Below are 18,675 nucleotides of genomic sequence, written 5' to 3'. Positions count from 1 at the left end.
AACAAGGGCAAACTTTTTAAATATGTGATTCTACTGGTTCAGAATTAACAGGGTAGATGACAGCTGATAATACACCTTCCCCTCTCAGGAAATCTAAAATTGGAAATTTTCCCTCTAGTTCTTCATCTGGAGCTACAAAGACACTTTTGCATGTCCTGTCACCTTAATGACACTTTCTCTTCTGGTTATTGGGCATGAAATGGTAAAATAGAAAGAAAATTTTGAGCAGCTGCAGCAAGCAAGGTGGGGAGGATGAGTGGATGTTTACTGGGTTTACACAGGGATATCATGGTGTTTACATTTACAATCAATGGAGGATAGAATTATGGATGGAGTCTTGGCAACATTTATTTCTGACTAGTAATGCTCATTGTAAAAGGAAGAAATTGATTTTAGCTGGAAGAAGTATTTGCTCTAAGAAAGTTCTTTTGGCCTCCATGAGACTAACCTACAAAATTCGAGGAGCTAAGAAACTCACTCAAGGATTTCCAGATGCCTTTGGAGTGTGGCTCAAAGTAAACATCCCATCACTTAGGAAGGAAAGAGTTTTATTTTGGTTTGTTTGTTTTGTTTTGTTGTTTTTTTGCCTCTCCTTTTGCTGCCAGTTTAGTGTAAAGCCAACTGAAAAAAACTATTTTCAAATGCTTCCCTAGTTAAAGGGCACTTTTAAAATTCGTTCACTACCTAAGCATCTCCTTTTGGATGTCTTTAGTTATCCATGGCCATGTGTGATTTCATTAGTCCCCAATACGAATACTATCTCCAAAGACAGTAGCCATTTCAGGAGTTTATTAAATTAGCAGCTGACACGCCCACACTCTGGAGGGTGGAAATGCCATGTGACCCAGCCACTCTCCAGCTCAGCCCAGTTACCAGGTTTGCAGGGGTTTACCCAAGTTATTTCAAACTCTTGATTTCTGAACATTGAGAAGATCTTGTTCTAAACAGGTGGTCATATTATTACTGGCACTTGTAGTTTTGGCAGTTCTGATAATTAACCAAGATTCATTCTGACCCTCAATCTTTTTTGCTGGTTGTGATGGAGATAAGAGAAAAGCTCTTTCATAACCAATTTTTATGGGCCAGGTGAGAAGTTGGCTGACAGAGTACACACATTATATGCACTCATAATTCCTTGAAGGATTATGAGTGTTATAGTTTGCATAATTTATGTAATCTCAGAGAAAAGTTGTTTATATTTATTCACTTCCGGAGAGGTAAGGAAGTGATTAGCAGAGAACACGGTGAAGGCAAATGATGGATGGGCTTGGGGAACACCAGGAAGTGTGATAAGACTTGCACATTGAAGAGATGTGTGTTGTATGTTTGTGTGTGTGTGTGTGTGTGCGCGCCTGTGTTTGAACAAGTATTCTGTTCAATGCATCTACCTGTAACTTCAGAGACAAATCAAGAATTAAATTTGTCTCTGTAATATTATGTTTTAACAACATTGGTGACTTGTCAAGGAAGATAAAAATGTATAGGCTTACATTTCTGGTCAACCCATTAATCACTCAGAATAGGATTATTCAGCTACCATCAATAGGAAATTTAGTATATAATATTAGATAGTCTTAGATTGTCTTCTAGACCTGTAAGCTGAACTTTTGTAGTGAATACATTTTTATCTTGATTTTGAACTACAAACATTATTTTCTTTTTGCTGTGCAGCCTAAATTTTCCTGCATTTTTCTCATACATAAAAAAATCACAGCATTAAACAACAGCATGTTATCCCCATGTGATTATTTCACATATAGAAATATCATAGATTTAAGTATAATTCAGTAAAATAATTTTAACAGAACTGGTTAGCTTATTGATTGACAAAAATATTAATAAGATAAACAGGTGGGGGTGATTCAATTCTAATATCCCCTAATGTAAGATTACCAACTGAGAAAATAATTATTCTCCTAAAAAATGGTTTGTGCTCATGTTGCATATTTCTGCTATTCTCCATTGTCTTCAATATTGGCCACTGCCAGAGGCAAGTGTTAGACAGGACAGACAAATGGTCTGATCTAGAATGGCAAATTCTATGTTTCCTTAATACAGTCTCCTGGAATGACAGCAGTTATGTATTTTTAAGTCGGCTCTTCCATTATGGCGATAAATGGTTATTTAAATACAGTCAGGTTCAAATTACACTCTTGGAAAATGCAGCAGGGGAAAGTATCAAAGACAAAGAACTTTTAAATAAATCTCATCTCTCCTCCTGCCATATGAGGTAATTTCTATGCCAGATGGCAGATGTTTATGCTGGTACTTAAAAGAAGTAAAAATTAAATGGATCTCAAAAACTTAATTGTTTTTAGTTTAGAAATGCTCTCAAATAAAGGGAACTTGGAAGAGATTTTATTTTTAATGATCTCAAAAACTAAGAACCTTAATGTATAACTTTAATTCAGAAAAAAATAGTTAACTCTTAAGTGGTTCATCCTTTTTTATTCCATGATTGACGTATGATATTATTCTTCAGATAATTAAAAAAAGTCAAAAGCCACTTTTTCTAGAAATGATTGTGAAAAATCTTCCAAGGACTATATTATAATGTGTGTATTTTATTTTATTTTATTTTTAGAAGGATAGGTGTTAGTTCTTCCTCCCCCCCTTTTTATTCAAACTAAGCAATAGATGAGTCATTTATACTCTTAATAATTATGTATATCAGTATAAGTCAGAAAAGTTATCTATCCAAGACTGTTTTATTCTGAGAATCAACACAATAGAAATAGAGTGACTTCCTGAAACAAACAATTATTACAGGCACTTCTGTTTACACAAGCAAAATTCATCAACTTTCCAATGGGAAAGCCCTCCCTCCTTCTCTTGAAAGCTTCGTATGAATGGTGGAGAATAATTTTATTATTGTGGCATCTAAATTTTTGCTCAAAAAAAGCAAATGTGACTTAGTTGCCAGGTGGAGACTTTTCTTTTTCATTAATACATTAACACTGATCAGAAATCAATCTGGCTTTCTTGATTCAGGATAGTTTTTAGCAGGTTTTTTGGAAATATCAAGTGAAGGACAGCTATAAGCCCAAATAACTCTAGCAATCACTTGATTTTTTGCATTTAGAAAACTAACCCAAACTTTTTTTCTAGTACAAACAATATAGAACAATGGCCAATTCTGGAAAAATAATATTTAGATTAGTAAACTAGAGTGAAACATTCAAATTATTAGTCAACGGAACTAGAAAAATCTGTATATTCTTGAACTTTTATGTTCTGAACAATCAATTCAATAAAATGTAATTGAGCCCCAAAGATGAGTTCAATATTTTACTATGTACAGAAATATGACTCTGTATATGCAGAAATATGAACAAAACCTCTTTCCTCAATTTGTTTACACTATTTTGTGAAGACATAGAAGCCTTTAAAAATAATTTAATTATCCAAAGCTAATCTTCAGCTTTATTTTTAGTTCTTTACAAAGCTTTAAAAAATTCCTGTTGCCCAACCAGTGTGCCTTAGTGGTTGAGTGTTGACGTATGAACCAGGAAGTCATAGTTCAATTCTGCTCAGGGCATATGCCCCCCGGCTTGCGGGCTCCATTCCCAGTAGAGGGTGTGCAGGAAGTAGCTGATCCATGGTTCTCTTTCATTTTTGATGTTTCGATCTCTCTCTTTCTCTTCCTTCCTCTCTGAAATCAATAAAAACATAGTTTAGAAAATTCCTGTAGGATGTATTTGGGGCAGAGTCATAGATTGCACAATCAACAAAGGGCAACTTACTCTGATAACCTGTGCAATTTTGACTTCCCCTGAATACATAGTGCCTCTTACAAGAAATACTTCAGCATTTTATGCATATTTTACTGGAGAACAGGTATACTCAATAAAGTATTCTCTGCTCTTCAATAGGCCACAAAATGCTCTCACAGGTCAGGCCCAGCTGCCTTTTCAGATTATTATAGTCCTACTAGAGGACAATGTATTGGTCCATGAAATTCTATAATGGTACTTGTGGAAAAGAGCATTATGCATTTATGTAAGTTCAAGTGCTAGTGAAGCTGAAGTAACAAAGATACCCCAAAATACAATTACTGAAATAAAAATGAACTCTATATCTCTTCCAACTTAACAGTACAGAGATAGGTGAGAGTTTCAGAATACATAAATAGCTTTGCTTTGTCTAGATTCCTTCTGCCTTATCTTTCTACCATCCCCTAAACATTACTCAGCTAACATGGGTGAAGAAGGGTCACCACCAGTCCCCAAAAGGTGAAAGAAGTAGCTAACCAAGCAGTGTTATTGTTAAATAAATGACCTAAACATTGAACATATTACCTAGCTGCTAGGAGGCTGAGAAATATAATCCCTAGCTAGATAGCTGTGGGCCCTGCTAAACCTGGAGGGTGGGGATCGGGATTTTGTTCCTGCAAGAAAAAAGGGGTGAATGGATTCTGGGAAATTAGCAGCCTGCACCTTCAGCATTTAATAAATGGTTTAGAAAATAATGCTTTTGGTTAATCTATTTTTCAACAAATACTTCCTGTCTATTTTGTATACAGCACTATATTACGCCCCACAAGAAAATTTAAATATATACAAATTTATATTATCAAGGAACTTTTGATATTTTTAGAGAAATAAACTACATTTGACCCTTGAACAATACAGGTTTGAACCCCATGTGTCCAGCTATACATGGATTTTTTTCGATAAATACTGTAAATATATTTTGTCTTCCTCATGAGTTTCTTAATATTTTTCTCTAGATTACTGTAAGAATATAGTATATAATACATATAATATACAAAATATGACTATTTGTGTTATTGGTAAGGCTTCTGGTCAACAGTAGTTTTGGGGGAGTCAAAAGTTAATTGAGGATTTTCAAGTGCACTGAGAGTCAATGGCACTAACCCATCCATTGTTCAAGGGTCAATAATATATATACCGAATGCCACCAATAATAATATTAATGATGTTACTAATAATGCAATATATCATAGGTGCTAAGTGAGTGGTGCAGAAGAGGTGATACTAACATTCAGTGTTGATTTCCCGATTGGAAGACTGGAGGAGAGGCAACAGCCAGTTCATGGAAATAAGGGCCCAATATGAATAAAGTCATTTCAGCCTTCAAACTATAAAAAATTAATTTCTATCTTTTAAAAAGTACATATATAAAATTATGTATCTTCCTATGCATATTCATACATGTACGTACATTGAACAAGAAGATGCTTATTTTTATTAATTTTGACGTAAATATTATGCTTATCCTCACCTTTTAGTTCAGCAGCATTCGTTCTTATTGTTAGTGAGTCTGAATCAATCAGCTGCATTCCTTAATGATGGAAGCAGATGGAAATAGGATGAGCTTCTGAATCTTCCTCAAGGGCATTGTTGAGGATGCTGCACCCTAACTGAAAATTGCTCAGTTTTGCAATAGAGTTGGCCAATGTAGACATAGTCTTATATTTTCACTAATTTTGAATTAATACTCTAGAAACCAGCAGCTGACAATGAGCTTGAACAGTTGGTTTCACACCTGAGGCCTCTTTTAAAAGACCATTCTCATCACAGTCAAACAACAGGAGGATATATTAGAGGGGAAAATGAGTGCATTTTCTCTAAGAGTACTTACGTAGGAGTTTCTCTTTAACTAATTAAGATTCAATTCTATTTCAGAAACTAATGTCTGAAGCAGACATTCTGTTTGGAAATTATTAATAAATGAAAGTAGAATATTCCAGAGCTCTCAAAATGGTAGTTTTCTGCCTGGTGAATGCTCAATAAAAGTGCTTGTAGAAAAAAATTAAGTAGAGAACAGTATTTGAAACATAATATCAAATGTTCAGGGTGAATGATTATGGCATATAAAATTATTAATAAAATCTAAGAACTTCTTAAAAGTGAAATAAGTGACACCCTTGACTATTAAAAACATCTCCAACCCTCTCAACATTAAGCTTGTAGGTTCTTAGAATGCTAAGATGTCTGGGGAAAACAAAAGATTGCAACTTAACTGTTTTTATTTTATTCAGAAGGTTCTGGATACAATATGAATTATAGTTCCATTTCAAAGGGAAAAATATTTAAACATACATATTAAACTTACATATTGGATGTGATGGTTCATGTAACCCAGTTCAAAAAGATCAGCTATTCTAAGTCAGAAACTGCTAATGTAGCATGGAGAAAAATATTTTTGCCCAGCAACTTCAATAAGTACTCAAAAGTTGTCTGCATTTTTGCATAATAAATTGCTGCACATGTAAGTAATAGGGCAGGAAGCACTGTCTTGCCTTTCACACAATGCGTCTTTCACAGAGTCTTGAAAGTGGATGTTACATTTCCCTTCTAGTGATAATCACACTACATGAGGTGGTGGGTGACTGCCAAAAGCCCTTAGATTTGTATTTCATATCATATGACAAACCCCAATTTTTTTTCCAAATAAAAGAACCCTCTCTGTGGTGTTTTCTGTCATTTTATTTTAATAGCAGAAATAGGCATTTATCAAGGCCATCTGCCCACCCACATGATGTCTCAGGATCAGACTGCCTTTTACAAGTTGCATAGAACTGGGATTCTTGGTGGGGAGGTCGGAGGGGAGGGAAGGTGATGATAGTTATCAGTGCTTTAAAATTGTGGGAAGTGTAAAATCTATAGAAAAAAAGGAGGAAGTATCAAAATGTTCAATATTCAAGATTTCAGGGTGGGCATGCTTTTTAGTGCCTGACACATAAGAGAAGTTATGTTAAGAGAAAGAAAAATAGAGAATTAATTATTGAACTCCTCCTTTATATTTGCTACCAGTTTCCATCTAGAGGGAAAATAAATCTAATTGAGATTCTTGGAATTTTCTGTAGAAGCTCATTCTCTCCTAGGCTAATATAAAAAACAATATCCTCTGCTTTAGCTATCCTAGACCATTCATTCTTCGTTCATTCAAGTGGTTCATATTTAATGACCTCAAAAGAGCAATTTTTTTATTCAGTGTGGTATCAAAGCCTTTCTTAAATCAAGGTTTATGAATTTAAGACTAGATGACAAAAGTAGCTCTATTAGCCTCTTTGTCATGGCCAAGTTTCAATAGTGGCACTCTATATAAAACAATTCTAAGTCCAATTACAAGTCAAATCATATGCTATACAACTTAAACTTATACAGTGTTTTATGTCAATGATACCTCAATAAAACTGGAAAAATGCAAAAAGAAATTCAATTACATACAGTAAATATTTCACTTTTCATCAGAATCATTATGTATAACTTAGCTGTTTACTACACTTGATCTTAGCCAAAAGGCCAAGAAGCGATTTATAACTTAGCTGTTTAAAAAATTCAGGGTTTTGTGTGAGGGATGCTGAAGCAAAGACCCTAAACCCGTGGTCGGAAAACTGCAGCTCGCGAGCCACACGCGGCTCTTTGGCCCCTTGAGTGTGGCTCTTCCTAAGCTTTAGGAGTACCCTAATTAAATTAATAATAATGTACCTACCTATAGAGTTTAAGCTTAAAAAATTTGGCTCTCAAAAGAAATTTCAATCATTGTACTGTTAATATTTGGTTCTGTTGACTAATGAGTTTGCCAACCACTTCCCTAAACCATTCATAAATTCTTTTTGTTCCAGGCTATAAAATTACACTACAGTGGCCAGCCTCTTTTGAGGTTCAGTATGGCCACGTGATTACTTGACAATAAATGGGGCCAGAAATCAGGAATTCTGTGTGTCTTTTTTAAAAATGAAATCACTGGCTAATCAGTTTATTATACAGGTAATTATTTGAATGTAAAAGTAACTGACTCTTTAAATACACACAAATATTTCCACGAAAATTAATTTTTACCCTTATATCCAGAGACCTAAATAGTTAAAAACACAAGAAAAATAAGAGTTATGAGTGATGTATTAACTGAGAAACCACATAAAACCAAAGAATATGAAAGAGAGGCTGAAAGGGTGAAAGTTGAAGGGTAGGGAGATATACAATTATTGGGAACAAAGTTCACTATACTTTATGTGATAATAGCTCCAATTCATTTAAATGTTAACCAGTAAAACAGCCCTGAAAATACAAGATGTGGGTAAAGTTGAATCTACCTAGTAATGCTTTTCTACAAGATAGAGCTGCTTCACAATAAATTGAATAAACAGTTTTATATTCTTCTCCTTGCTTTTAATAACTGTTTTGAGTTCAAAAGGACTCCACTTACAAACAATCTCCTACTGGTCCGTGGAGCTTTTCTTCCCTGTCCAAGCACACATCATCCCGCCATCCTTCACCTTGCAGTCATCCAAATTTAAAGTCAATAAGGACAGCTTTCAGTGTCCCATCTACTGGTAGCATATAAGAGAACAGGCTGGACACACACACACACACACACACACACACACACACACACACACACACACACACCTCTCTGCTGAGAGGCACTGCTGTTGCAGGAGTGCAGTATTTCTACTTTGTTGTTCCAGGTGTCTATAACACACAGCACTGCTGTACCAGGTAAACATGCACACAGGACAAAATGAGGCACTGGCTCAGAGAAAGCAGTCAGATGGAAATCGAAAGGACCTTCTCTTTGAGAACTTCCCTGTCTATATTCGTGAGGTTGTCTAATAACTTCCTTAGTTACATCATGCAGAGGACGGCGAAGCTCTAAGGCATGGAGAGGACCTGAGATGGAAGGATCCTCCGTGTCAGAGACATCACATAAAGCCTCCTAATAATTAGGAATATTGGGCTGATTGTCACTTGATCAGAAAACACATACCTGTCGTGTTAAGGCTCTGACATGTTGAGGTTGTCGTAGTAATACTAATGAGTACCTTTGTGTAGGAATCCAGGGAATACTACATGGTTCTTTACCTTATTCTATGATGTAATTTCAACAATTGATAGCTTGTTGGTTGAGCATTATACTTGCCCTTTAGCAAAATACACACAGCCCTTGCTTACTTATTATTTTAGAGTGTTAGATTTGATTTTTTAAATATATTTTTATTGACTTCAGAGAGGAGAAGAGAGAGAGAAACATCAATGATGAGAGCGAATCATTGATTGGCTGCCTCCTGCACACCCCACACTGGGGATTGAGCCCACAACCCAGGTATGTGTCCTGACTGGGACTCGAACTGTGACCTCCTGGTTCATAGGTCAAAGCTCAACCACTGAGTCAAACTGACCAGGCTAGCTTTGAAAATTAAATCATATTATTACCTGGAACCATATCACCATGAGGGTGAAAGAAATCACTCTTTCAGCAAAAACAAACAAACAAAAAAAACCCACAAAAACTATACGCTTTTCTAAAGGAAGAAAAACAGCAGAAAGCTTCTCTCTCATTGCTACCAGCCAGGGAAAAGAAGGAAGATGAATCATGGAAGCTTTCCTATCTATGGCATTACATAGATATAAGAGGGAAAAATAAAATTGTAATGGGAGAAATGTTATTTTGTGGTTCTACTGCATTAAGTACTTCATGATAATTACTATTAAGCACTCACTATATGCCAGACAGTATGAAAAGTTCTTTTGCATAAATTCTTTTAAGTAATCTTCATGACCTATCAATTCGGTAGTATTTTTGTACTCATTTTACGGATGAAGCTTACCGCAGTTAAGTAACTTGCTCACAGTCACATAGCCAGTAAGTGATGAAACTGACATTCCAACCCAGGCCCTCATTGAAATAGCCTGCCATCCTCTTAATTTCAGTTGTCCCCAAAGCAACCCCCAATTGTTTTTTGTTTTTGTTTTCTTGTACTGTATCATTTCTATTTTGCTTTACTGTTCATTTTCCCAATGTCCACTTGTCCATTTACCCCCATCTTCCTCCGAATCTTCTCTTAAATCTCTTCCACTGTTCAAGTGCGTCAAATAATTACCAATACTATCAGATATGAGACACCCAGAAAGCTTCTTGTTTCATAATATCTCCTTTAATAGCCATTGAGCCTAAAAGTTACCTTTTAAAAGTAGTTTATTAAGGGTAAAAGACTACATCACCAAACACCTACTAAAACACAAATGCCCGATGAGTGTTTGTTTATTTCTTTAATCATCCACTTAAGAAACACTTTTAAGAAAACAAAGCCATTACAATTTCATCTGAATTTGGCTATGAGATTATTTGTCAATGATGGAGCACAGAGGATGGGTTAGAAATTATTAATCTAGAGGTTACTAATAATTAAAACCACAACATCCAGAACATGAAACATTTTCTCAATAAATCTGACCTGAATTAGAAACCATCATGGGAAGCCATAAGCAGCCTCCAACAGTGTAGAAATGTCACACTGAAGAAGAGAGGCCATAGGAAGCTGGGACAGAGATCTTTATTTATTTATTTTAATCCTCACCCAGGGATATTTTTCCATTGATTTTTAGAGAGAGTGGAACAGAGAGGAAAAGACAGAGAGAAATATCGTTGTGAGAGAAACACATCAATTGGTTGCTTTCTGCATGTGCCCCAACCAGGGGAGGAGCCCATAACTGAGGTACGTGTCCTTGACGAGAATTGAACCTGGGACCCTAGGCAGGGCGACACTCTATCCACTGAGCCAAACCAGCTAGGGCAGGGACAGAAATCTTAAAAGGAAGTTAGGAGTATGTAAGAGACAATCTTTAGAAACTTCACATCTGTCTACATTCTGGGTAGCCCATCTCAACTCACCTGGCCCTCCATCAACTTGAATCCTGCACCTAACCACATTGCTCCTAGAGTTCTCTCAATTTCAGATTTTGCCAGCAGAAAATTGACATGGCATATGCTTTGCACTCACCATTTTATTGAATGCTAATACTAGCAAAAGTGGACATCTGGTTTTTCACCCAAATCATTGTAAGTAGACACTATAAGAAACCAGGCAACCTGGAGGTCATGCCATCCTAGTAACTAATAACAAGGCCTTGCTTGTCATACAGTTCTAGCAGCCTCTCCTCATGTTAAGCATTTAATAATTTGATAATAATAGGTAGGCCAGAATTGTTACCAAAGTTCAATAGTGCTCCGGGTGCAAAATGCTGTCCCAGACTGTTTGAACCATTTGGATTTCTGTTAGAATTCCCAGCTTTCTCTCTCTGGCTCACCAGGATAGCTCATATAGCTTCCCTAACAAGCCACTACTTGCCACTGAACATGGAGACTTCAAGATGTACTTAACCTTGATGGAGGGAAACCTTGTATCTAATAAAGAGAAATAAAAATTCCGAATTACTGCAAAGCACTGCAGCAGGCAAGCTGCAATTCCAGTCATACGAAGCCTCTGTTTACAGTAAAATGATGATATGAATCACAATGACTCTCATATAAGGACTCAACTGCCTACCTAGTCATATTCCATATATTTATAACATATAATTTCATTTTCATACAAGCTTATTACACATATTAAAGCAATACTTTTCCTTGTACAGCCAAGATTCATTGATAAAACAATGAAGTGAACTAACACCCTTCCTAAATAAAGTTTCACCAATAGCACCATATGTTAATGGACCTATTTCATTGTTAATGTGACTGACTGCTTATTGATTCTTGCAGGAATCCAGCAAGGGCTTCAGAGTACAATTTAGTTTGGAGAGCTCTGGGTCCAACATCTATGCTCAATTACAACTTTCAGAAGGGAAGATCAATAAAATTTAAATTGCTTATGGTAATCACAACTTCAAATCATTGCGATCAGCATAAGCAATCTGCTGACCCCAGCCAAGCTCCTAAATTGAAACTTGTAATGAGTGGTCATTTAGTTTGGGTCCATTCATATTATTTGGAAGGCAGGTGATGAACAATTAAAGACCAGCCAGCACCTTCTCTGTACAACATTCCCATCTTTATTCCCAAAGTATTAATATGCAGTAACCCTCGGGTTCATGGTTTTGCACTTCTTTAATGGGTATTCTGTATGAATAAGCAATTATATTTTCTATTAAACAATTTCAGTGTAATTGAATTAGCAGTTATAATATTGCTAGGGCAAGCAAAAGCTTTCCTAGGGAAAAATTAAGTGATATTGGGTAGTGCAAATTAATTTATAGAACTGAAAAATGTAACCAATTAAATAGAATTGCCTTTGCCTCCCCCCTTCTCCAAAATACAATTAAGCAGCGCATTGTTTCAAAGAATATGTTTCAGAACAATTTGTTTTCAATCATAATAGCTTTTTTTCATTCATTATGAAAAGCTGTCTATTATAATGAAAATTTCATAGGCAGTTTTCCTTGACAAAGCAGGTTGCAAGTTTAAACAAAGATAGCCTGCAGATTACTTCCTAGATAAGGAGTCACCTTAGAATTACATTTTAATAAATCATTGAAAATAAATCTTCTGCATTACAGCATGAAGGTTTTAGAGAAAGAAAAAGCAAATAGAGAGAAACTAATCAATGAAAATCTCCTGCTGCCAATATAATAATAGATGAACCAATGCTAATATATAAAGTGTATTACACTCACACACACAGCCAAAAAGAAAAATGTAAGATAAATATCACGGAAGTCAACTGTCACAAATGAGACTTGAGTAATAATCCCATCTTTACCATTCATCATTCCTACTGTGCCTCCTCCAAGTGCTTTGCTGAATTATAAACTAGGGTATTTAGGCCACATTTTTGCAACCTAATAACATGGCCATCTTTAGATTACTACTAAAGTTTAAAGTATCCTGCCAAGTTTTTGAAGACAAAGCAAAATGTAAATATATATGTATATATAGTATAATGTGTGTGTATATATATATAACATATAATATATGCTATGCTTGCATATATTTTGAAAGAAATGTAAAACTATAGTTGGAACAATTGTAAATATTTAGTAAGTATACATTAATAAGAATCTGCAGCAAAAATATTTAGTATTACCATGTCATTTTTTTTATTAATGCTGAGATCTGAAAAAAACCCATGCAGAAACCATGAGTTTTTCTACATGAATTCCATAAAAAAGATAGTTTAGGTCTTTAGAATTTTTTTAGATTCTTTGGATAGACCTTAAAAAGGTTTTTATGCAGGAAATGACATGTCAGGTTTATCACTTAGATGCAGTGAGGACTGAAGGGAAGGGCAGAGTGGACCAGAGAGAGGAGAGCTCTTAGTGACCCAAGCATTACATGCAGGTTAGAATGTGGGCATTTGAATTAAGGAAGAAGTGGAGAAGGAAATGAATATCACCAGTTTTCAGAAGCTACACTGAAAGAATTTCACATTTGATTGGTTACAGAGAGAGAGAGGACTTGAGAATGGCTTGAGGTCTCCATCTTGGAAAGACTGTAAGGCTGATAATGCTCTTTATGAGTTAGAGAATGTAGATTAAGGAGTAAGCAGAGGTGACTAAGTTCATGTGTTAATTAAGAGTATCTCCAAAATACTGAATTAGATTAATACTTTTCTTAGGCCCTTTCTCTCTACAGGAATAGTAGTGATTAAGAAAACATTTATTGCAGAAATAAATACTGATATTCCTTAGGTAAGTTTATCTTTGTATGTCCCATTTATTTTTAATTTAGTCCACAAGTTAAGCCCATTGAGAGGGTATGGCTTCTATACTTGAACAAAATTTTTTTTGCAATATACTAATATAGCTATCTTTGGGTTATTACTAAGGTATAAAGGCATACTATTTCTCAAAAAATATAAAATATAAGCATATTATAGTTTTGATTCAGCTTCTGAATTTTAATGATAAACAAATGACTTGAGGGTGCAACAAATTTCATATAACATTCAGAAAATATTTGACAAAAACTTCTATTAATTTAAAGGAAGTAGATATCAAAATTCTCCAAATGGGGAAAAATAGTGAAGCTAAGTGTTTCTAAGGTTCATTAAAAAAATTCAAATGACTGAAACTAGAAGGATTTTAATTTGTTTTCACTTCAAAATATGGAGACATCCTGGAACCTGACATAATATCTGGCACAAAATAAAAGCCCAATAAATGTGAAATAAATATGTTTACATTTGAAATGTAAAGTGAATAGTTGCCCATATATTTTCAGTTTACCCATATTAAGAAAGGATCAAACAAATAAAGATACTTTAGCATTCAATAATTCAATATAACTCTACACATACACACACCCCCCAAAGTAATTGACCCATCACCTGCTTTGTTTTGATAACTTACTGCTGAAATTTTTCTGATTATATAATTTTTAAATATGATTCATATTTTGAATTTTTTAAATAGATATTAACTTCAGAGATAAGGAAATCTTTCTGTGGGTTTTATGATCATTATAAACTTAAATATCTGGTACTTATTTCAGAAATTCAAGATCTGATAAGACATAGCAATAGATCACAAAATATTTCTCTTTACACAAAGTTACCTACTCTATCTCAGGCATAGTTTATTTTTCACTTGGTGAGCCTTTTTAATTCTGTTTCCTTTCATTCCTTAGCATCATCTGCTTTATCCCCTGAAGATTCCCCTGTGCTAGTCAGTCTTTCCATGCACCAAATCCTTAATAAAACATAACTTAAAACTTTAGTTCACTTTATCCAACATTTATTAAATACCTCCCAGGTGCTATAATAGGTGAAAAAAAGGCTGAAAATTCCTTTTTACATCATTTCTTCTTCCCTGGTGATATCATTGGTTAGGGGTGGTTGCTCTGAATAAAAGAATAGGGCCCTTTATTGTGTGTGCTCTAAACCTCATTTTCCTTATGTATGAAATGGAGATTAAAAATAGTACCCACACAATAAGTTTGTTGAGAAAAAATGCAATGTTGTTAATAAACTATTTAAAACAGTCTCTGAGCAACTAAAGAAACAATCCCGTTTGCAACTGCATCAAAAAATAAAATAAACTATCTAGAAATAAATGTAGCCAAGGAGGTAAAAGACCTATACTTGGAAAATTAGAAAACACTAAAGTAAGAAATTGAAGAAGATACTGATAAATGGGAGCATATGCCATGCTCACAGATGGATAGAAATAATTAACATAATTAACATGTCCATATTACCCAAAGCAATCTGTAGATTCAATGCAATCTCTATCAAATTACCAAGGGCATATTTCACAGGACTAGAACAAATAATCCACAGAGACCCTGAATAATCATAGCAATCTTGAAAAAAGTTGAAGGTATCAGACTACCTGATATGAAACTATACTACAAGGCGATAGTAATCAAAATAGCATGGAACTGGCATAAAAACAGACACATATATAGATCAATGGAACAGGAATAGAGGGTGCAGAAATAAAACCCACCTACATGATCAATTAATATATGGCAAAGGAGGCAAAATCATACAGTGGAGTATCAATAGTCTACTCAATAAATGGTTTTGGGAAAATTAGACAGATACATGCAAAAATAATGACACTAGATCACATTCTACACCACATACAAGACTAAACTCAAAATGGATTTAAGCCTTAAATGTAAGAGTCAAAATCATAAAACTCCTAGAAGAAAACATAGGCAGTAAAATCTCAAACATTTCTCTTAGCAATATTTTTTTCTGATATATCTCCTTGGGCAAGAGAAACAAGAGAAAAATATATATATATATATTTATATTAGAGAAATATGCTAATTAACTGGGACACCGTAACGGGTCGACCAGACAGGAGGAGGTTGCATGCACAGCGTCAGGGGCAGGGTGGCAGGGGCTTCCACGCACCTGCGCTGGGGGAGGAACTGATCAGCAGTGGCCGGGGCTGCTTCAAGGGCCAGAAAGGGAGGCAGGGCTGGACTGGCAGTGGCCACGGCTGCTGCGGGGCCCGGGTAGCAAGGCAAGACCTGCGACTTGAGGGTGGATGGTGCTGCAGAATTTCGAATTGTGCACTGGGCTCCTAGTACTACATAAAACTAAAAAGTTTTTGCACTGCAAAGGAAACCATGAACAAAGTAAAAGGACAACCTACTGAAGAAAGATATTCGCCAATGACACATTGATAAGAGGTTAATACCCCAAATTTATAAAGAATTCATACAACTCAACACACACACACACACAATTAAAAAATGGGCAGAGGACCTAAATAGACATTTTCCAAAGAGTATATACAGATAGTCAATAGACATATGAAAAGATGCTTGACATCACTAATCATCAGAGAAATACAAATTAAAACCACAATCAGTTATCATCTTACACCTGTCAGAATGGCTACCATCAATAGGTCAACAAACAAGTGTTAACAAGGATGTGGAGAAAAAGGAACTCTTGTGCACTATTGGTGGGAATGCAGATTGGTGCAGCCACTGTGGGAAACATTATAGAGTTAACTCAAAATATTAAAAATAGAACTGCCTTATGACCCAGCGATTCCACTTCTGGGAATATCCTATATAATAAAAGTGTAGTATGCAAAATTTTCCCTCAACTGGGAGTTCACCCGGGAGTTCAATCAGGGGGTCGAGGCCGGCCAGGGAAGGGAGAGAGGTCCTGGCCGCTGGCAGCAGTGGCAGGTGGCCAGGGGAAGGGAGGGAGTACCTGGCCGGCAGCCGGCAGCTACTAGGGGATCTACCAGTGCACGGTTTTCGTGCACTGGGCCTCTAGTATCTGAATAAACCTGAAACACTAATTTGAAAGAATATATGTACCCTATATTCACTGCAGTTCTATTTATCATAACCAAGATTTAGAAGCAGCCCAATGCCCATTAGTAGATGAGTAAATAAAAAAAACACTGTGGTACATTTACCCAATGGAATATTAATAGGCTGTAAAAGAGAAGGAAATCTTACCTTTTGTGGCAGCATGGATGGACTTGGAGAGTATTATGCTAAGTGAAGTAAGCTAGTCAGAGAAGGACAAATACCATATGATTTCATTTATGTGTGGAAGCTAAAGAACAAAATAAACAAACAAAATAGGAACAGACTCATAGATACAGAAAACAGACTTTGGTTGCCAGAGGGGAGGGGGTTGAAGAAACTCAGTGAAAAAGGTAAAGGATAAAGCAGTACAAATTGGTAGTTACAAAATAATTATAGGGATGTAAAGTACAGCATAGGGAATCTAGTCAATAATATTGTAATAACTATGAATGGTCCCAGGTGGGTTCTGGAAATATCATGGGAACACTTCGTTAAGTATATGATTGTCTAAATACTATGCTAAACATATCAAACTAATACAAAATAATATTGAATATAAACTTTAATTGAAAAATAAACAGTCCCTGAAACATAGTATGTGCTCAATTAATGTTGGCTATTATTCTCCTTTGTGTGGATCAATTTTTCAAACCAGTAGGATAGAGTACTATGTGTAGACAAAAGGGGGCCACATGCTAACCTGACCAGCTCAGGAAAGGCCTGCATGGAGGCCTTGTAAACTCAGAGACCCAAAGTAACCACAAAGGATGGTCTGAAATTAAAACTTTTAAACTAAAAAACAGTTTATGGTGGGTAGTCCTGTCCTAGGCCGGTATCTTCCCTGACAAAGGTCAATCTTTACCTTAAGTGAGCCTATTGTTTTTTTGCATTTATGATAACATATCATTGGGATGTCAAAGTAATTTTCCTTTTTTCTGGACCCCTCAAAGCCCAGGCACTGCTCTGCGGAGACCACAAATCCCCTCAATGTTATTGAGTTAATTGTTGACTATTAACTCTCCTGCTCCCACCTCAGTAAAAGAAGTATGTGTCTATCATTTTACTTTTTATCCAATCCTAGAGGTCCCCCCTTTGCTTTCTCCTGTCCCCCTAATCTATCACCAATGGAATTCATGGAACCCACTTACATCTCCTCTTTTTTTTTCCTTTTTTTTAATATATATTTTATTGATTTTTTACAGAGAAAAAGGGAGAGGGATAGAGAGTTAGAAACATGGATGAGAGAAACATCGATCAGCTGCCTCTTGCACACCCCCTATTGAGGATGTGCCCGCAACCAAGGTACATGCCCTTGACTGGAATCAAACCCGGGACCCTTCAGTCCGCAGGCTGACGCTCTATCCACTGAGCCAAACCGGTTAGGGCACATCTCCTCTTTTGATTGAAATGTATAAAACAAGCTGCAAAACTGCCATTCTCCGGAGCATTATCTCAATACGTTGATATTCTGCTTCCTGACAATTGTTAACAGTTTGGACCAAATAAACAAAAATTATTTACAGCTTTGAATGTTTTTTTACGTCAACCTATAGGATTATGTTGGTTTGATATACCTCAATCCAATTACTGTCCTCAAAATTCTATGGAAAAAAAAATGCCTTCTTTAGCCAATATCAAAGTTTCCATTTGAATATATTTATACATGCATATTAATCATTTACTGTAAGCCTGGTAATGGTGATATAAATACGAGTGAGATTTGTTCAAGTGTGGAATTTAGTCAGATAAACACTCTTTCTTCACATTTATCCTAATGTATAATATCTAACATCTTCATTTTCTGCTTCTCCTCAAATCTCTCAACTTTTATTTCTTGGTCTAATCAAATTTATTGGCCATTTTTTACATTAATCACAAGTTTCATCAATGATTTGACTTTGATGCCTTAAATATCTCCTTTACATATTCTTTAAATATATATTTTTATTGATTTTAGAGAGAAAGGGAGAGGTAGAGAGAGAGAAAAACATTAATGATGAGGGAGAATCATTGATCTGCTGCCTCCTGCTGGCCTCTTACTGGGGTTTGAGCCTGCAACTTGGGCATGAACCCTGATGAGGAATCAAACGGTGACCTTCTGGTTCATTGTTCGATGCTTAACCACTGATCCACACTGGC

The 18,675-nt window shown here is 35.6% G+C and overlaps 1 pseudogene; it reads right to left on the bottom strand.

Moving 5' to 3' along the window:
- Positions 1–7,143: 7,143 nt before the first annotated feature.
- LOC132228825 (U2 spliceosomal RNA) lies at positions 7,144–7,283 on the bottom strand (annotated as a pseudogene).
- Positions 7,284–18,675: the final 11,392 nt, after the last annotated feature.

Source organism: Myotis daubentonii, chromosome 2 (assembly GCF_963259705.1).
Source record: "Myotis daubentonii chromosome 2, mMyoDau2.1, whole genome shotgun sequence".
In the NCBI taxonomy this organism is placed as follows: domain Eukaryota; kingdom Metazoa; phylum Chordata; class Mammalia; order Chiroptera; family Vespertilionidae; genus Myotis; species Myotis daubentonii.
Note: the sequence above shows the minus strand (reverse complement) of the source record. Positions and strands in the feature narration are given on the sequence as shown.